The sequence below is a fragment of the Macaca fascicularis genome, chromosome 2 (assembly GCF_037993035.2).
Source record: "Macaca fascicularis isolate 582-1 chromosome 2, T2T-MFA8v1.1".
NCBI lineage: Eukaryota > Metazoa > Chordata > Mammalia > Primates > Cercopithecidae > Macaca > Macaca fascicularis.
In genome coordinates this window covers 141,684,031-141,705,116 of record NC_088376.1, presented here as the reverse complement: position 1 = coordinate 141,705,116, position 21,086 = coordinate 141,684,031, and positions in this window count along the sequence as shown.

Here is a 21,086-nt window from a genome sequence, read left to right as displayed (position 1 = left end):
CAGCTGCACTCATGCCTGTAATCCCAGCACTTTGGGAGGCCGAGGCGGGTGGATCATGAGGTCAAGAAATTGAGGCCATCCTGGCCAACATGGTAAAACCCCATCTCCATTAAAAAATACAAAAAAATTAGCCGGGCGTGGTGGCGGGCACTTATAGTCCCAGCTACTCGGGAGGCTGAGGCAGGAGAATTGCTTGAACCTGGGAGGTGGAGGTTGCAGTGAGTTGAGTTTGCGCTACTGCGCTCCAGCCTGGCAACAGAGTGAGACTCCGTCTCAAAACAAACAAACAAAAAAACCAAAAACAAACAAAAAAATGTAGCTGCAAAGTCACCACGAAAGACGAAGAGAGAAGTGGATCATGTAGAGAAATAATTTATGGTTCACACCTTGGAGAGTAAACATTCTACTGGCCAAAACCTAGTCACGTGGCCCCTACCTCACCATTAGGAGTGAGAATAAAGCTGGCTTCTTTGATTCTGATGGGAAGATAAATGGGCCCTGGTACTCACTATAGTGGGTTCTGCAAAAATGTGTTTGTGTTCGTATAGTTGTATAGTTCTGAAGTTTTGAATGTGGCATTGCCACAGAAGCCTACAAAGCAGCTTCCCCAAATCTCTTTCAACACTGCAGATGGCCTAATGCTCAGATAAGAGAAAATGCAACATTTACTACTTTGTTGTCTTAGCACAGATCATGCTGCTAGGAAGAAACAACATTGAGTAAACAAAAATGGTTGGATTGAGAATCAAAACCATAGATTGTGCTTTTTATTAGCTGAGACTTCTCTACTGAGTTGTAAGCCTGGGAAGATTATCAAGTCCCTGGACCATAAAAATAGCCCCATTTCTCCTGACTGCAGATACGGGCCTGTTTCCATTTTCTGATAATATTAATACTTATAAAGCAGGTCTTTGACATTTTGGGTAAGGATTTGATGTCAATACCAGATAAAACAAAATATTCCTCTGCTTGTACTTCTCAGAGTATATCACTGATCTGGGAGTAACCCGTCTGATCAATAGAAACTGACTCTGTTCTCAGCCCCTCGTGAGCCCTGAGGAATCTCTCCTTGAATTCTTCTGGGGGTTCTTCCAGGAGCCTCAGGGAGGTAGTTCCCTCACATACATGTACGGACTGGTACTCTGCTATACTCAAGAGGGGCCCATTGCAGATCCCCACAGTTCTCGCTCTGTACAGCTGTCTCCTCTTCAGTATGCTGCCTTGAGAACTCTAGTTATCTTGGTCTCCCTGAAATCTCAGCTCCACGTCCTTAACCCAGGATGTCCAGCAAGCTCTCCCTGGGTTTCCCTGTCTTGTGTTGCAGTCTGGAAACTCTCGCAGGCAGTAAGGTAGCATAATCATAGGGCTCACCTCATTTTTTCCCTGCCTTTCAGAGATTATTGTCCTTCATTGCTTGATGTTCAGGGTCTCAAAAACCACCTTCATGTATTTTAACTAGTCTCAGCAGGAGAGTAAACGCAGTCCCTGTTATTCCCATCTTGGGAGGAAGCAGAAGTTTCCCAGTATTATTTAAATACACCAGCCAGTTTCCTACCCTTTCAGAATATAGGGTGTTTAATTTCTGCCTAATGGATATTACTTTATAAACCTGTATATATTGTCTTCTCCCTGGCAGACTCATTATTTTTATTGACTTTTCCCACTTATGAAGTTCTCAATTTGAAACCACAACATGTCAAAGCATTTATATTCTCTTAGCTTGGTTTTTCTTTTTAGGAAGCAGTGGCTATCATTTCTCAACATATCGTCTAGGTAGTAACACATCTTTTGAAGAGATTTGTTAGAATAGCCCAATAAACATTTAGGCTCCTAAATACACTGGAAGGAAAAGATGATGCAGAAAGTCCTCTTGCTTAAGGACTCCCCACGTGCAAGTGCACTGGCCTAACATAGTTAATTCTCTTTTCAATTTGAACACGGGGAAGGGGACAGAAATGGCCTCACTGGCTTTTCTGAGCCAGAAAAAGGTACAACTCACTTGAGAATGTGATCTATTAGGAGTGCTTTTTGCCTGCATCACTGACTGTTTGGCTGTTCACACTGGGAAATGTGTTCCTGATGCCGACAGCCTGGCAGACAGACCATCTTGATCAAAGACCTAGTCACAACATTTAATGCTTTCTGGAAGCAACCTGAGACAGTACTGACAGGGTCCCAGATTCTCATGAAAGACAGATCCCTGGTCCTTGAGGATTATGAGCAAATCTTAGAAAACACGATCCTGGCAAATTATATTCAAGGAATTTGTTTTTCTAACATAAAATTTTAATTTTGGCCATTTGAACCTGATCTTTAGATTCTGAGTGGTTTCATATCTGCTGAATCAAAACTGCTCTGGGCACATGTAGCGTACTTAGGAAACTGTTTTGGTAAGTTGGTTCCTAGTTTGGTAACCTGGGAGATGTGCCAATTACAGACATGTCTCTCCATAAAGAATTTGAGTCAATGTTTTATAGTGGAATAATCTGGACATCTATCAAATATTAGCTCTTTAGTACAAATGTAAAATGCTTTGACATATACTTATTTTGCAAACAGATTTTCTAGAAATGTTCCTATGATCTACAGGATGGTGTATTTACCCAAGTATCCCTACATCTGAACCCAAATCTATCATCTTTTCAAACATGTTTAGGAGAATCCAAGAGAAACTAAAACTCACTTTTGCTGTTGAAAATACAAAATCCTTTTACTGTTTTTGTCTGTTCAATCCTCCCATACTCCCCTCTTCTTCTTAAAAAAAAAAAAAAAGGGCCCCATCCATAGGCGAGAACAAGGCTGGTCACCTGTTATACCTGTGTATGCCAGTTGAGAGGGGATTGGCTTCAGGATGGTGATATGGTTTAGATCTGTGTCCCCATGCAAATCTCATGTTGAATTATAATCCCTAATGTTGGAGATGGGGCCTGGTAGGAGGTGATTGGATCATGGGGATGGTTTCTCATGCTTTAACACCATCCTTCTTGGTGCTGTCATTGCATAGTGAGTTCTCATGAGATCTTGTCGTTTAAAAGGGTATGACTGCTTCCCACTTTCTCTCTTCCTCCTGCTCTGGCCATGTGAAGTGTTGGCTTCCCCCTCTGCCTTCTGCCATGATTATAAGTTTCCTGAATCCTCCCTAGAAGCCGTGCAGATGTTGCCATGTTTCCTTGTATAGCCTGCAGAATCATGAGCCAATTAGACCTCTTTTCTTTATAAATTACCTAGCCTCAGGTATTTCTTTGTAGCAGTGCAAGAACAGACTAATACAGAAGGGCACATGACCCAAGCTAGGCTAATGAAGGTCCTTCTTCAGTTCTCTTCTAAAAGGAATTGTCAGGAAAGAGTCTTTTCTTCTCTGGCCAGAACTTTATTAGGATACCGGTTTATGTAAGGTGAGGGAGGGTGTTTATGGACTGAGGCAGTAAAGCTGCAGTGCTGAAGAAGGAGAAAAAGCAATGGAGAGAAGTGTGCCAATGGTGTCTGAGTCCTTGTTTCCATCCCTTGTCCTTCTGGAAGTTTGGGAATCTGGACCAACATATTACTGTATCTTATACTATTTGACATTGAGTTTTTGTCATTTGACTGTATATTAGAGTGCTAATACAAGAAGATAATGAAATAAAAAATTAGTTTTTATTCTGATCAAAGACATCACTAATAATTGTAAATAATTTTCAAGCAGAGGAAAAGTGGTTTATTAAACTTAAGAGATTTGGTATTCTAACAAGAGATGGTTAAACAGGTTTTAGAACTTTTTGTGAAAAATAAATGAAACACATGAAAAATGAAAAAAAAAGCCAAATATAATCTTTTCCTTATTAATAAAAGATAAAACAAAAATACTAATATCAAATAACTTTTTGCAATCTCATCCATGTCATTTTATATTCTTTTGGTAAAAGCCCTAACATTTTATAAAATATAAGAAAAACTGTTAAGAGAAATTCTCTTTGCCCGAGGTGAAAAGAAAAATGAAATGAAGAGCCATAGAATGTCAAAGCTCTAAAAGAGAAGAAACAAGCTCTCTGTGCAGTTGAAGGTCACATCTGTAAGATGCTGAAGCAATTTTCAGGGTTATGCTTCCAAATTTCATTCTTTACTTCCTTGCATGGCTCTGCAGTCCTACCAGACCCATCTTTTCCATCTGTTCTCACTACAAGTGTCAGCTTGGATGGAGCCTTTCCTGGATCTTTATGGTTGCTTTCCCTAACTCCTAGGCATCATTGATTTGGATTTGATACTTATGATTAGCTTTAAAGGAAGAATATTGATTAGTTTTCCCATTATAAAAGCATGCCAAAAAACACTTAGAAAATAAAAAGGGTCATCCGTAATCTCACATCCCAGTAATAGCTGTTAAGGGTGTGGTGTATTTTCTTGCATAGTTTTTGTGACCATTTGATGTAATGGGAATCTTTTTTTGGATTCAGAGTCTCGCTCTGTTGCCCAGGCTGGAATGCAGTGGCACGTTCTTGGCTCACTGCAAGCTCTGCCTCTCGGGTCCATGCCACTCTCCTGCCTCAACCTCCTGAGTAGCTAGGACTACAGGTGCCCACCATCATGCCCGGCTAAATTGTTTGTCTTTTTTAGTAGAGACAGGGTTTCACTGTGTTAGCCAGGATGGTCTCCATCTCCTGACCTCGTGATCCGCCCACCTCGCCCTCCCAGAGTGCTGGGATTACAGGCGTGAGCCACCGCGCCCGGCCATGGGAATCTTTTTTTTTTTTTTTTTTTTTTTGAGACGGAGTCTTGCTCTGTCGCCCAGGCTGGGGTGCAGTGGCCGGATCTCAGCTCACTGCAAGCTCCGCCTCCCGGGTTCACGCCATTCTCCTGCCTCAGCCTCCCGAGTAGCTGGGACTACAGGCGCCCGCCACCTCGCCCGGCTAGTTTTTTGTATTTTTTAGTAGAGACGGGGTTTCACCGTGTTAGCCAGGATGGTCTCGATCTGCTGACCTCATGATCCGGCCTTCTCGGCCTCCCAAAGTGCTGGGATTACAGGCTTGAGCCACCGCGCCCGGCCGCCATGGGAATCTTACTCCACAAAGTGTGCGTCTTCTTTTTGCTCAGAACATTGAAACAAAAGTATTTTCTTATATTACTCTTAGCTCTTCATACCCATATTTTATTTACTGGCTGAAAGATAGTACTAATATTTAGAGATTTCTCTCTTTATGAGTACAAATGATAACATAGTCATCCATGTTCATAAACTTTTTCTGGTAATAATACTTAAAAGTTTATATGTGGGCTGGGCGCGGTGGCTCACGCCTGTAATCCCAGCACTTTGGGAGGCCGAGACGGGTGGATCACGAGGTCAGGAGATCGAGACCATCCTGGCTAGCACGGTGAAACCCCGTCTCTACTAAAAAATACAAAAAAATTAGCCGGGCGAGGTGGCGGGCGCCTGTAGTCTCAGCTACTCGGGAGGCTGAGGCAGGAGAATGGCATGAACCTGGGAGGCGGAGCTTGCAGTGAGCTGAGATCCGGCCACTGTACTCTAGCCTGGGCTACAGAGCGAGACTCCGTCTCAAAAAAAAAAAAAAAAAAAAAAAAAAGTTTATATGTAAACTTTTAGAAATAGAATTGACATGGAGGGGCTGGGCGCCATGGCTCACGCCTGTAATCCCAGCACTTTCGGAGGCCGAGGTGGGCGGATTACGAGGTCAGGAGATTGAAACCATCCTGGCTAACATGGTGAAACCGTGTCTCTACTAAAAATACAAAAAAACAAACAAACAAAAAAGGCTGGGCGTGGTGGCGGGTGCCTGTAGTCCCAGCTACTCGGAAGGCTGAGGCAGGAGAATGGAGTGAACCCGGGAGGCCGAGCTTGCAGTGAGCCGAGATCGCGCCACTGCACTCCAGCCTGGGTGACACAGCGAGACTCCGTCTCAAAAAAAAAAAAAAAAAGAGAGAGAGAGAAATAGAATTGACGTGGAGGAATGCTTCACGACATCAAATTTCTTCTAGATAATAGAAATTATCAAGAGAACAGAGTAAAATGAAATAATTATTTTCAAAAAACTATTAGAAGGAAACATCTGCGTTTAAAAAAAGAACAGGAAAGGTTTTTTTGTTTGTTTTTTGTTTGTTTGTTTTTTTGTTTGTTTTAATAATGATCAAGCTTTGCAAATGCCAAATAAATAAATGTATCCTTATTTTGGTAGAATTTCTGAATGGTCTTACAGACAGGAAAATAAATGGTCTTATAGACAGGAAAAAAATCAATGTGGCATCAGACTTTTAGCATTTAGTGTTTCAGAGAATTAAATATTAGAAGACTTTTCAGTGAATGATGTTTAGAAAATTAGCTTTTTATTCTAAAAAACATAACCAAAAAAAGCTCTAGATTAGTTAAAAAAAATTAACTAAGTAGTAGAAGATCATCTAAAAGATGGGTTTTATATTGGGGGAAAGTCAGGAAATTATAAAGAATGATTTGACTATACAAAAGTTACAAACTTTGACATGGCAAAACAAAAAAATCCCACCACAAAAGTCGCAAAAATAAAAACACATATGTATAAGATATGTGATTGGCAGAAAGTTAATATCATTAATATATAACAAGATTATATAAATCAATAAAAATGAAACCCCATCCCAAAAGAAAAAATAAACAAAATATAAATACTGACAGTTGAGACAGAGAAATAACCAAAAAATACATATGAAGATACATACAAATAAATGTCGTTTAATAGAGAAAAATATATCTTTAGCCATCTGTTCAGTAAATATATTTTAAAGTGATATGGGCAGGGTAGTATTTCTCAGACTTGTACAAATGGAGATTCCTAGACTCAATCCATTTTGATGACTGTCTAGTAGGCTAGTTGTAAAACCCAGTGATGTGCATGCATAACCATCTAAGGCAGGCAGTCCTGAAAACACTTCCAGAAACATTGGTCTAGAGATTTTAATAGTGAAGAGAATAGGCCCTCACTATTGATTTTTGGTGAGGTTATAATTTTTTATAATTTTCTTTGAGGAATGTCTGGCAATATGTGTAAAAACTTTTAATGTGCCTGCCTTTTAATCCAGCAATGCTACTTCGAATTTTAGGAAAATATTTGTTGTACATTTAAGGAAATTATCTGTTAATTGTGTCAATAATATATATAATAGGGTATCGGTCAGGACGTTATTTAGCACAAATCTCAAAATATCCTAAAGGTCTAGAAGCAAACCAATTGTATTAAGGTACATTCACCTACTAGAATACTAAGCTGCCGTATAAGGAATGATAAATGTCTGCATTAAGTAATTTATTTCTGCATTGCAGAAAAAAAAAATGAGGTGCTAAATATGTGTGTATTGGAGTGGGGCATTATAGGATAGTATAAGTGGTTGGATTCCAAGTGAGTATATATATTTAAACATACACAAAAGTTAGCCAGACACAGTGGCTCATGCCTGTAATCCCAGCACTTTGGGAGGCCAAGGCTGGTGGATCTCTTGAGCTCATAAGTTCGAGACCAGCCTGGGCAACATGGTGAAACCCCATCTCTACAAAAAATACAAAAATTAGCAGGGAGTAGTGGCGCATGCCTGTAGTCCCAGCTACTCAGGAGGCTGAGGTGGGAGAATGGCTTAAGCCCAGGTGACAGAGGTTATAGTTAGCTGAGATTGTGCCATTGCACACCAGCCTGGGCAATAGAACCAGACCTTGTCTCAAAAAAAGAAAATATACAAAAGTCTGAAAGGTTATACAGAATACTTAATGAGTCTCAGGATTTTTATGTCTATTATATATAGTTGAATATTATATATTTTTTAAGTGTATGTGTAGTCAATAAGCAATAAAAATACTTATTTTCTTTCAGGTTGTTCTGTTCAAAGAAAAAGTAACCCTAGACTCTATTAATGGTTAAGAAGAAACATTTTGGGTGGTTAAAGAGTATGGATAAACTTATCTCAGATAGAGGCAGGTTAAATTTATGAGGAATGACTTAAGCCTGCTTCAGTGGATAGAGTGGGATTGGACAGACTATATTAAAAAATAAGTACCTCACAAATAATTTGATTCTTCTAGAGATAAGCCACTTGAATCAGATTTTTTGGTTAAATTTAGAGTGTCTCAGAGGAGAAAATATTCCATTGACTAGAATTGTAAAGCTTAAACCAAGTTTGTCGGAGGTGAAATTAGAACATGTATTACCAGGAAATACCTTCGCAGAAGAGAAGTTTCTCTGTGACTCTCATAAAAAGAACATCATAATAAAGCAAAATTAAACATCGATAATCTTTGTGAAAAAAAAAGATAGGCTACACAGTGGGATGTAGAAAATGTATTAAAATTTAAAAAAAAGACTGCAGCAGATTTCATTAAAAGCTACAGCTCTAAGTTCAAGAGCAGAAAATGTCTTTAGCTTTTAAAATTTAATTTGGTTTATTATGAAAGAAATAATTAAAATGTAATTTGAAATCACTAACTTTCATTTTCTTAAAGTCAAACAGCAAGATGGCTCGAGGGAAAAACCAGGGCCGAGAGGCAAACATTGGATAAAAAATGATTCCTAAGGGCTTACAAACTCATAAAAATCAACCTTTCTTGGGAATTAGTATGTAACTCCCATTGCAAAGATGAGCAGTGTTTAATTTAAAATGGCAACTAAATAGACAGAATAACATGCTTATTGGCAATGTATATTACTATTCATTATGGGTCTGCACAGTACAGTTGTGGCAGTAAGATCCCATTTAATTGCAAGTAACAGATACCCAATTCAAACTAACTTAAAAAAGGGGGGAGGAGAATTTACTGTTTAATGTAAGAAGGATATTCAAGAGGCAGAGCTTGTGGCTTATGCCAGTTGCATTCAGGTACTCAAACAACATCTTCAGAATTCTCTCTCCTTCCTTTGACTCTGCCTTCCCCTGTTTTTATTCTCACATGGGCTTTATCCAGGGGGAGGAATCCTGGCCAGCAGCAGTTCCAACCTGCATTATTTCTCCAGCTTAGCATCCTAACAGTAAGGTTCTTGCCCAACAGCTTTAGCCAAACATCTCAGGAAAGGCTCCCATTGGCCCATCTGAGTATCTTGTCCAATCCTGAGTTAGGACAGTTGGGGCCATATGAATGACAGCTCCCATCGGGGAGAGAAAGCAAAGTTCCCCAAATGAAAACTTGCTCGATCTTCTGAAAGTAACAGTTCTCTACCAATCAACCTTTTTGTCTTAAGGAATTCTACCACATACTAGGCAGTCTGCTAAGAACCATAAGAAAGCAGAAAAGTGTGTTAGACAAAGTTCAGGCATTTGCACCTTAACATTAAGGTTAACAAATACACCTGAGAAAGATGCAGATAAGAAGTACAAAAGGAGCTGAGTTGCTTTGAGGAGATAAAATTTGAACCAGACCTTGAAGCATGAACAAAGGGCAAAAGCAAAGATTGGGAGGTTACAGAAAATATTTTTAATGGGTTCAGTTAACAGTTTTGACCATTGAGTAGTCTCATTGACCATTGAGTAGTTAACAAAGTTTTGACCGTGGAGTAATTCTTGGGTTCTTGGGTTGTTCTATTGCTTCATAAATATAGATTTTAAGGTCTGTTTTAACTGCTCAGGACTATTCAGAGGCAAACACTTAATTAAATATAAGGAAATACATGTATAGGCAGGACTAAACTTCCTTTCTGGAAACTATTGTCTACATGTTTCAAGAGGGTTTTAATTTTTTTCACTTTTAAAAAATGTTTATTCCCTTTAACCCAGTTCTTTCACTTTCAGGAATCCTTCCAAAAAAAATACAAAATGTGAACAGCTGTTTGCACACTTATTACAGTATTATTTACATTTTGAGAAATTGGAAAATCTAGAATGGCTAATAAAAGGGAAATATGTAAATTATTTTACATTTATATACAGGGGTATGCGATTATTGAAAAATCTTTTACAAAAAAACCCTCTTGAAATGTTAAACTGCTCATTGGCATGTTACTTACAAAAGCAGTATGCAGAATTTTGAGGACCTTAGTAAAGGTTTTTCAAATGAACTGTAAACATAACTAAGTGGGTGGGTGGATATACATATGTGTGCAGAGAGAGACAGAGTGAAAAGGTCAGAAAGCAAAGAGAGAAAAAATGGAAGGAAATAACTAACAGTAGCAGTAATTATTCATTATTTCCACAACCAGTTACCAAGCTTCTATTTGGCCTGCATGATGGGCACAGTGGTTGGCAATAGAGGTCAAAAGAACAATAGTGTCATAATGGAAGCGAGAAAGAAAAGGAGAAATTAGAAAGCTGATCAGAGTACATACAGCTGAGAAATACACATGCACAGTTTACATGGTACAAAGAAATTGGTTAAGGTCAAAGCTAGCCTAGCCTGGGAGATCAGGACAGCCTTCTCTGGGGGAAGAGATGATTAAGTTGAGAATTAAAGGCAGGTGGGAAAGAGGGTGGGCGGTAGTAGGACAAAGATTACGAGGTCCAAGGTAAAAACTAAGGAAGAACAAGGCACTTGACAAGAATTGAAACAAGGGCTTGTGCCTGGAGACTTAGGCAGTGAACTGTGGAAGATGAAGCAAGAAATATGGATGGGGCCAAACCAAGCAAAGCCCAATATGGACACTAGGTAGTGGGTTCAGTAGAGTCTTGGTGTATTTTTCCCCTCTTTTTCATATGTTTCACTATAATTCACAATTCTGACACTGAGTATATATGCTTCTATAATTAGGGGGAAAAGAAGTAATTTGGAAGATGGGACGGGGAAAGAACCGTGAGTGAAGAGACTGTGTGAGCAACTTTATCTCACTGGGCTTTGGGCTCTTTTCTGTAGGGTGTGGGGATAGGATGTTGATTTCCAAAAGTCCTTTTGACTCTGACACCCTCTTGTCTTGTGAACACCAGACGCGAAGGCAGTGCCCATGCTCAGGAGCCATCTTCAGAGCCTGCCCCTGTCTCTGGTCTCATTGCTTTCCTGACCCTGTGTGAATGGCTATTTCTTTTTCACTTGGGTGTACTTTGTTCTGAGAAGGGAGCCTCTTTGGCTGCTTAAAGAATTAGTCATCCAGGCAGACCTGGAGTTGGATGAAAAGGGAACAAAGGAGAAAAATCTACTAAGAAGGAATTATTGAGTAACTTCTATTTAAAAGCCACACCAAATAGCAAGGCAAGTTAGAGATTTATCTCTATCTAGTGATGATTTATCAAGCACGAAGTAAGACAACTAGGTGAGGATAAGAAGCTGTAAATGACAGTTGCAGGTAGCAAGGGCAGATCATGAATGATCATGGGCTTGAGAATCAAAATGGAGTGGATAAATCACTCCCAACTATATCAAAATGAGAGCTCTTTTGTCTTTTTTTTTTTTAAAAAAAAAAAAAAAAAAAAAAAAAAACAGAGTCTAGCTCTGTCACCCAGGCTGGAGTGCAGTGGCGCAATCTCGGCTCGTTGTAACCTCCACTTCCTGGGTTCATGTGATTCTCTTGCCTCAGCCTCCTTAGTGTCTGGGATTACAGGCATGAGCCACCATGCCCAGTTAATTTTTGTATTTTTCGTAGAGACAGGGTTTCACCATGTTGGCCAAGCTGGTCTCGAACTCCTGACCTCAAGTGATCCACCTGCCTTGGCATCCCGAAGTGCTGGTATTACAGGCATAAGCCACCCTGCCTGGCCCCTTCTGTCTTCATTTGAATGCCTTGTCACCTCAGAGGGGATTAAATTACATAATACATACTGAAACATTTGACTCTTACTGGATATTTAGTAAATGGCAGTGCCCCTCCCAGAGGCCTTCAGAAGGGCCCAGGAGCTGGAAGGAAGGAAAGAAAGGTTTCATGGACAAATTGGCACTTGAACAGGCCCTTTAAAGTTTGGGTAAATGTTTAGAAGGCTCAAGAGGAAGGTGGAAGAGACTGTCATCAAGGGTGGGAAGAAGGTGGAAAAGAATAAGGCAGAGGTAGGAGAGGTAGCAAATAGTCAGAGAACATTTATGAGGGCAGATGGTGCAGAGTGAACATTTAGTTCTTCACAGGGTGGTAGGAAGTGAGATTCAGGATTCCACACAAGGTTTCCAAAGGGGATGCTGCTGTGGTGGGAACTTCCAAAGGGGATGCTGCTGTGGTGGGAAGATATAGTCCCTCCTTTTACACTCTTGTTTTTTCCTTTTCTTGGCCAAGGGGCGACTTCCATAGACCTTCCAGAGAGGCTCCTCTCCTCTCCTTTCCATTTCCATTGAGCAGCATCTTAAGTTGTATGATGCCTGGCACGAAGTAAGCATCCCCCATGTATTTGTTAAGTTGAACTGAAACCAAAGTTGAACATATTTGTTGACTGAGAAAATTACAAACTCATTTAAAGAACTCAACTGATATTCCTCTACTCATTGGTGCTTGCATATTTAATTCCTCACTTTCTGGAAGCATTTCTGTATTTATGGAAGAGAATAGGACTAAAGAACGATGTGTTTAGCGTGTTCCTTTCATAGAGAGCCTTCCAGAAAATTTTAATAGAGAGGAAAATGTATTAAGGCTGCATACTTTTGGCAGAATTTCTTGGCATTAATTTCTTTTCAAGCAGTTTCTCCATGTTGTGACATGACATAGCATTTTGTGGAATGATTCTTTCACCATCTTGCTTTAGTTTGCATTTGGTAACTATGGAACATCGTGACTATTCCCACATGGGTTTCCATGGAGTGACAGTAGCTTCCACTGAATTTACTTGAAGTAGCACCATAGAATATAATCATAGTATATCCTAAGGGGTTTTTTTCCAACCCAAACTTTTAAAAATTTACTTTTTAAGACATCATCTGCCACATTGACGTAGGCATAGTATGTGAAGCAGGCTGTGCGTACAAGTGCCTCGAAAATATCTTTGGTCTTAACTTTCAGGGGCTTTCCAAAATCCTCAAAGCCTGAAATAAATCTCCATTTGTTCTGCTGTGGCCAGAAGAGGGCCTGAAGCAGAACTCTCTAGATTTTTTTTTTCCCCCGTCTTCTTTTTCCCTTTCCCTATACTAGCATGAGTATGCTAAGCTCTCGAACCTGGTAGAAATATATGTTAATCTTTTCCTTCTCACTGTGCTAGGGTCAATGATAGGCTTATACTGCAAAGTAATAAAGAAATCTGAATTCCGTGAGATGGCTTAGCTCAGGGGTGGGGTTCTCTTCAGAGATTTGAGAATGTAGAATATAAAGAAAGAGAACAGCAGAAAAGGAGCAGAGAGTTTGTGGGTGGGAAATAGTATTAATTGTAAGTACCACCCCTCAAAACAATCCAAATATAATGAAGCTTGTTCTCCTTAAAGAAAACAGTGAACTTGTATATTTTTAAAAAGTCTATTGTTACTCCCAAAGTGACACAATTATAGTGTAGAGAATCAGACCTTGGTTGCCAGAGGTTAAGATTGAGGGGACAGTGCAACTCTTAAGGGGTAACATGAGAGAGATGCTTGGTGATGATAGGACAGTTCTGTATCCTGAGTGGGTCCATGTCTACTAGAATCTACAAACATGATAAAAATTCCATAGAACTATACATCTGGAAGGAAAAAGTACATGTAGAAGCTAGTAAAATCTGAATATAATCTCTATTTGAATTCATAGAATTGAACCAATGTTGATTTCTTGGTGTTAACTTACTGTAGTCCCATGAGATAGTATCATTGAGAAAGCAGGGTGAAAGAAACATGAGAACTTCTTGAGAGTCAAACTATTTCAAAGTAAGTATTTTTTTAATCCCATGATTTTTCCATGATAGAAATATAAAGCTCTGTTGTTACCCCAAATTTCCAATAAGCAAACCAAGCCCAGATGCAGATGTGAGCTGTTTGGGACATCCCTTAGAGAGTCTAATCCATGACCACATCAAAGGAGTTCATCTCCTTTTTGTATCTCAGGAGGCTGGCTTATGATATCAGTAGAACTGACCGTGATCATGAAATTTTTTCTACCGCCAAGGGTTGGGGATGGGATACTAGAGAAGAGGTGGCTGCTCTCATTTAGTAGAGGAAGAGAATACTTTTTTGTGTGTATTTTTGCTAGGAGACCCAGGATTGACAACTCTACTGCTATTTCAGAGACCTTAAATGACTTGGTTCCTAGTCGATAAATCATGCACACTCTAGTTTGTTCTATGTTTTTCACAAAGCAGTGAGCAAGACCATTAAGCAAGATTGCCAAAGGCCCTGTTGAGTTTCTTCTGTTCTGTTCCATTGTGTGGCCAGTGCCTGGCAAGCAGAAGGTATTTTATAAATATTCAAGAGTGATATCGAGTGGAAGCTGCCTGAGGTCTGGGACTTTGTCTCATATACTTCAGAATCACCAGCACTTATAAATGAATCTGGTACATAGAAGAAACTCATAAACATGTTTTGCAGGAAGAAATGTATTCTGTTCCTCAGATACTATTAACAGGACACCTTTTATTCTGCCTTTGGAATGGGCCCATGAGAAACTGGTATTTATTTCAGGATAACCAAAAAGAAGCCACAGAAATCAGCCAACAATCAATGATTAAGTCATGGCTGTGATTTTCCCTAAACTTTGGGGATAACTATTAGATATGATAATTACAGTGTAGGAAAAAAAAAAGAACTTGAAACCGTGCATACAATATGATGGTTCCTGAAACCCAAAGGAAAATGTAAGTCTAATCTTCACAGGGGTTCTCCCCATACCTCTCATTCTTTAACTTCCCTGTCTCAAGATTTATCCTTCTTTGATATCCCTTTCCATTCTTCCCTTTCCCAGAATCCTCAAATTACAACCCCTGAAAGCAATATCTCTGTGGCTTTATTTTTCAGAGAAAGATGCCTCCTTTTTTCTAACAAACCAACACCATGTTGAGGGACCTCCTCCCTCTTGTCGAAAACAGTCCCCCAGGCGTTGTGCTGAGCAAGAGAGCTGCTCTCCTCTGGGGTGTGTACGGCGTCTTTCGAGTAATTCAGAGTAGATCAGACAGAAGGTATTTCACGTGTGGAACAACATGGAAATGATGAAGAGGCAAAAAAACAAGACTGTTATGTTTCAGGGATAAGAAGGCGGAGTTGATTGAGGGGAGAATACTTTGTGGAGAAAAATGGCAATGAAGTTTCCCTGATAGTGTTGGGTTAGAATACACAGCAAAAGAGACCAGGATCAGTGTGGTAATGGAGACCAATAGAGAGTGGATAAAAGAGGATCGCACTTGACATCCCACCAGGCTCTGCCTGGTCTGACTCCTCCCTCTTTCCAGCTTTACCTCCCACAATGCCCTTGGCTCTCTGCTCAAGCGACACCAGGCTTTTTTCAGTTCCTCTTGTCAGGTTATTCCCTCCACATTTTTTCAATCTAGTTATTTCTTTTTTTATTGTGATATAATTCATAGTCCATAAAAGTCACCCTCTCAAAGTTTAAATTGAATGTTGTTTAGTGCATTTATTAATTTGCACAATTATCCCCATTATCTAATTTCAGAACATTTTATCACCTCAAAAAGAAACCTGTACCCATTAGTAGTCATGTATTTAAATTCTTTTTATGGCAGAATACTATTCTGTTGTGTGGATCTACCATACGTTGTTCGTTCCTCAGTTGACTTTTTAGTTATTAGGAATAATGCTGCTGTGAACATGCGTGTACAAGTTTTTGTGTTGAACATGTTTTAAACTCCCTGGGGAATGTCTAGTTAACTCTTACTCATTCTTCAGATCTGGGCCCAAGCCTTCCTTTTCCTCACAGAAATCTCTGACACAGGGTAGTGCCTCACTCTTTCCAATTAATAATATGCTCTGTGGTACTATATGACTTTCCTTCAGGTACCTATCACAGTTGTGATTTATGTTATTTGGTGGATATATAATCAGTACCAGTAAATGTTTGCTCAATTAATTCAAAAGGTCCAAGTCTGGAAACATGGATTTGCCCCATTTTACAGCCTCTTATTCACATAAAATCTTAAGTCTAATGGCTTCTCCCAAAGATAGTAACACTTCACCATAAAATAAATACCAGTGTAGAAAGATTATTTGCCTGAGCCCCTCTGTAAGCTTGAGCTTCTCAAAGAGATTTGACCATTTTTTACAGGTGTTAAAATGTTTTATGTAACTAAGAAGAAAAAAGCTTATAAGTGGGGGGAAAATAAAAACCTACATAATGCTTCTCACACTATTGAACTTATTTGAAAAAAAAAATAGATAATTAAATGCTCTTACAGCGTGCTCTTGACAAAGGCATTTGTAGCAACAACATGTTGTCACTTTCAGCATTTGCAGTTCTCTTGGGATTGAAACAAAACCACCAGGAAAAATTCACCCTTGAAAAAAAAATAACAATTTTTTTCCTGTAAATTTTATGTCTTGAGTGAGTTCTACATTACATATGACTGAGCAGTCAAAACTCCTCCCTAAATACTCTGAATGTGAAATTAGCAGCAGATAAAACCTTTTACCTTCTAAGGTGAATCCTATCATAGCCTGACTTACTGATCATATAAAAGAACTAGTTAAATGTTTTTAATATTAAAAAGTATTCTGGGCCAGACACAGTGGCTCATGCCTGTAATCCCAGAATTTGTGTAGGCTGAGGCAGCAGCATTGCTTGTGTCCAGGAGTTCAAGACCAGCCTGGACAACATAGTGAAACCTCATCTCTTAAAAAAATAAAATTAGCCAGACATGGTGACACATGGCTGTAGTCCCAGTTACTGGGGAGGCTGGGGTGGAAGGATCACTTGAGCCCAGGAGGTTGAGGCTACAGTGAGCTGAGATTGTGCCACTATACTCCAGCCTGGGCAACAGAGCTAGACCCTGTCTCAAAAAAAAAAAAAAAAAAAAAAAAAAAAAAAAAAAAAAGAAGTAACCCGTACATCAAGTATACTTTAGTAACTTTAGGAATCTAAAGCCAAAACAAAAAAGAACTTCTTGGAACTTTTCTTTTCCTATAAATTATTTCATTGTGTGCATGGATACGTACATTGTGTGTGTGTGCGTGTGTGTGTGTGTGTGCATGTGTATTGAAGTTTGTCTGTTTTATTTTTTGTTATTTCCTCTCCTTCATACCCCTTTGTACCTGTCCTGTTGAGGCAGCCACACTTGTCTGAAACCACAAATTCTCGTATTTTTCAATGCTTACTACATATGACAGCTAACATTTTCTTTAGAAACACATTCATTGGGAATACTTCAATTTTGCTGAAACTTTTTTGCATTGTTTTGAATATTTGATTCTCAAATGATTGCAAATGCACAGGAAGTTTCAAAAATACCATTACAATTTTTCCAATTGTATCTATTATGTTAAAATACACATAATATGAAATTTACCATCTTAACCACTTTTTAGTGTACAGCTTAGTAGTATTAAATACCTTCTTAATGTTAGGGAACCATCACCACCATCCATCTTCAGGACTCTTTTCATCTTTGAAAGCAGAAACTCTATACCTATTAAATAATAATTCCACATTTGTTCCTCCCTACAACCCCTTTACGTCTCAATGTTTTTTGTTTGTTTGTTTCTTTGTTTTTGAGACAGAGTCTTGCTCTGTTGTCCAGGCTGGAGTGCAGTGGCAGGATCACAGCTTAGTGCAGCCTTACCTCCCAGGCTCAAGTGACCTTCGCACTTTAGCCTACTGAGTAGCTGGGACTACAGGCACAGGCCAGCGCACCCAGCTGAATTTTGTATTTTTGTAGAGACAGGGTTTCACCAAGTTGCCTGTCCTGAACTCAAGTGATCCACCCACCTTGGCCTCCCAGAGTGCTGGGATTACAGGCATAAGCCACAGTGCCTGGCATGTGTCTCTGATTTTGACTGCTCTAAGGACCTCATGTAAATGAAAAAATACAGTATTTGTGTTTTGGTAACCGGCTAATTTCATTTAGCATGATATCTTCAAGGTTCATTAATGTTATTGCATATGTCAGAATTTCCTTCCCTTTTAAGCTAAATAGTATTTTATTGTAGGTATAGACCATATTTTGCTTATCCATTCATCTGTTGATGGACACTTGGGTTGCTTCCACGTTTTAGCGATTGTGAGTAATACTGCTATGATCATGGCTATGCAAATATCTCTTCAAGAGCCCATTTTTCATTCTGTTGGAAGAAGTGGAATTACTGACCATATGGTAATTACATTTTTATTTTTTTGAGGAAACATCATACTGTTTTCCACACCAGCTGTACCAGTTGACATTCCCACCAAGATTGCACAAGAATTCCAGTTTCGCCGGGTGCGGTGGCTCAAGCCTGTAATCCCAGCACTTTGGGAGGCCGAGGCGGGTGGATCACGAGGTCAGGAGATCGAGACTATCCTGGCTAACATGGTGAAACCCCGTCTCTACTAAAAATACAAAAAAAAACTAGCCGGGTGTGGTGGCGGGCACCTGTAGTCTCAGCTACTTGGGAGGCTGAGGCGGGAGAATGGCGTGAACCCGGGAGGCGGAGCTTGCAGTGAGCCGAGATCACGCCACTGCACTCCAGCCTGGGAGACACAGCGAGACTCCGTCTCAAAAAAAAAAAAAAAAAAGAATTCCAGTTTCTCCCCATCCTCACTAACACTTGTTACTTTCTTTTTTTATATATAGTAGCCATCCTAATGAGTGTGAGATAACATTTTGTTGTAGTTTTAATTTTCATTTTCCTAATGATTAGTGATGTTGAACATCTTGTTATGTTCTTCTTGGCCATTAGTATATGTTTTTTGGAGAAATGCCTATTAAGTCCTTTGTACATTTTGACTTTGGGTTTTGTTGTTGTTGAGATTTAGGAGTTTTCTGTATATTCTGTATATTAATCCCTTATCAGATGTGAATAGCAATATATTTTTTGTTTTTTAGTTTCTTTTGAATAATAGTATACTTTTAATCAAAACTTTTATTTTAAAATTTAATATTTTTGAGATAATTTAAGATAATATTTTTGCTAAAGATGTATTCACAATTTTTCATGCATTTCAAAAATATTTATGAAACATCTACTCTGTGCCAGGCACTTTTAAAGATTATCTTAGATATAAATAGTGATCAGTTAAACATCTACTGCAAACCCTACCAAATTGTTATTGCTTCAGGGTAGAGTTAACTGGTTGTTAATACCAATCCTGTGAGCTGTTTAGGTAGTAACATTTTCTTTTTAATGATGAAACAATAAGGCTCTGGGTAGTTGAGAGGCATGTCCACATTTTCTGCCTCACCTGGGACAGATCCAGGAAGAGGACTCGGATGTTCTGACTTCCAGGTCAAAATTCCTACCACAGCTGAGACCCTTATCTCTGCAAGCATTCTTTTTTATCCAAATAAAGAATGCAAGAAGATTTAAAGGTGAATATTTTCCTGATTATAAGAAACAAACAAAAAACCTCCCTCTGTTTTCAATACTTTTTTAGGCTCATTAGTTAAATAAAACAAATGGGAGACCAATTAAAAGTATGTTGATCTATTTTTTAAAGAAGGGTCTATTTCAGAGAATATTTTTTAACCTAGTCCTGGATAGATAGCTATATATGCTGAGTATGTGGACATAACACAGAGATTTAATCCAGTTTGAATTTTGTGTACATTTAATTATTTTTCCAGGATTTTTACTCTTTTAGACTGGCCTACCACCAGTGATTTGGGAATCAGTAATGCTTTGTACCTTTCAGAAAAATTGAGCGCCTCACTTGGTTTGCCCTTTTATTTGACATTAAGAAATCGGCGGACATAAGAATAAGGCTAAGGCAAATGGATTCATCTGGTGATAGGGCAAAGTGTGGACTGTGGAATAAGAAAGTCTCAGCAGAAAGGCTGAGGTGCAGTCTGCTCACCAGAGCGAGACATTTTCTGTTCAACTTTGGAGATTTAATAATAGCTTTATGATGGTCACTCCTGGTGGCATGGCTAAAATGCTCTGACCTGGGAGCTGTGGGGAATTTATAAAGTCATGAGCTTGGTAGGTGAAAATCTTAATAGAAATTGAAATTTGACTCTGTCAGAGATTTAATTGTGTCCCCTCAAAAAAGATATGTTGGTATCCTAACCTCCAATACCTCGAGATGTGACTTTAGAGGGAGATAGGGCCTTTACAGAAGAAATCAAGTGAAGATGATACTAGGGTATTCCCTAACTCAGTAGGACTGATGTCCTTATAGAAAGCGGGAATTTTAACACAAAGACAAGCCTACATATACAGGGGGAATGCCATGTGAGTGTGAAGACAGCTTGGAACAGATACTTCCTTCACAGTCCTCAAAAGGAACTAACCCTACTGACCCTCAGGTTCAGATTTCTAGCCTCCAGAATTATGAGACAATAAATTTCTGCGCTTAAGCTACTCAGATTGTAGATTTCTAGCCTCCAGAATTATGAGACAATAAATTTCTGCGCTTAAGCTACTCAGATTGTGGCACGTTATTACAGCAGTCCTGGAAAACTAATACAGGCTCATGCTCCTTGCTGCCTTTTATCAGATAATCCACCAGTAAGCATAAATTTAATGAGACCGCATTATGTGAAAACCTCTGGGATAGTGCTAAAGAATTGAAAAGCACAAGAACTTGGCAATCTAGTTAAGTACAAAAGACACAATCCTAGGAAACTCAAAGTAACAACACAAGATAATATTTGATTAAGTGAATGAAGTAGAACTATATACCAGTGTCTCTCAACTCTGAGTAAAACAAAATTCCCTTTTTTGGTACATTTTTTACAGCTTCATTAAGAAAATCACATACCATAAAATTCACCAATTTAAAGTGTACAGGATACAAGTTCTTAGTTTGCAAAAGAAAAAACTAAAGTGAAGAGGTTAATAGTTCACAGTATATTCTATATAGTTTTTAGCATAGTACAGACTACACTATGACAGATGGTATAATACAGATTTGTGATAGCACAAATCACAGATTTGTGTAACCATAATCATTATCTAATTCTAAAACATTTTCACCTCAAAAAGAAACCCCATACCATTAATAGTCACTCTGCATTCTTAATCTTGCCCCAGCCCCTGGCAACCACTAATCTACTTTCTGTTACTATAGATTTGCCTATTGAGAGCATTTCACATAGATGAAATCCTACAACATACGACCTTTCGTGGCTGACTTTTCACTTAGCATAATGTTTCAAAGTTCATCCATGTTGCGGCACGTATCAGTACTTCATTCCCTTTT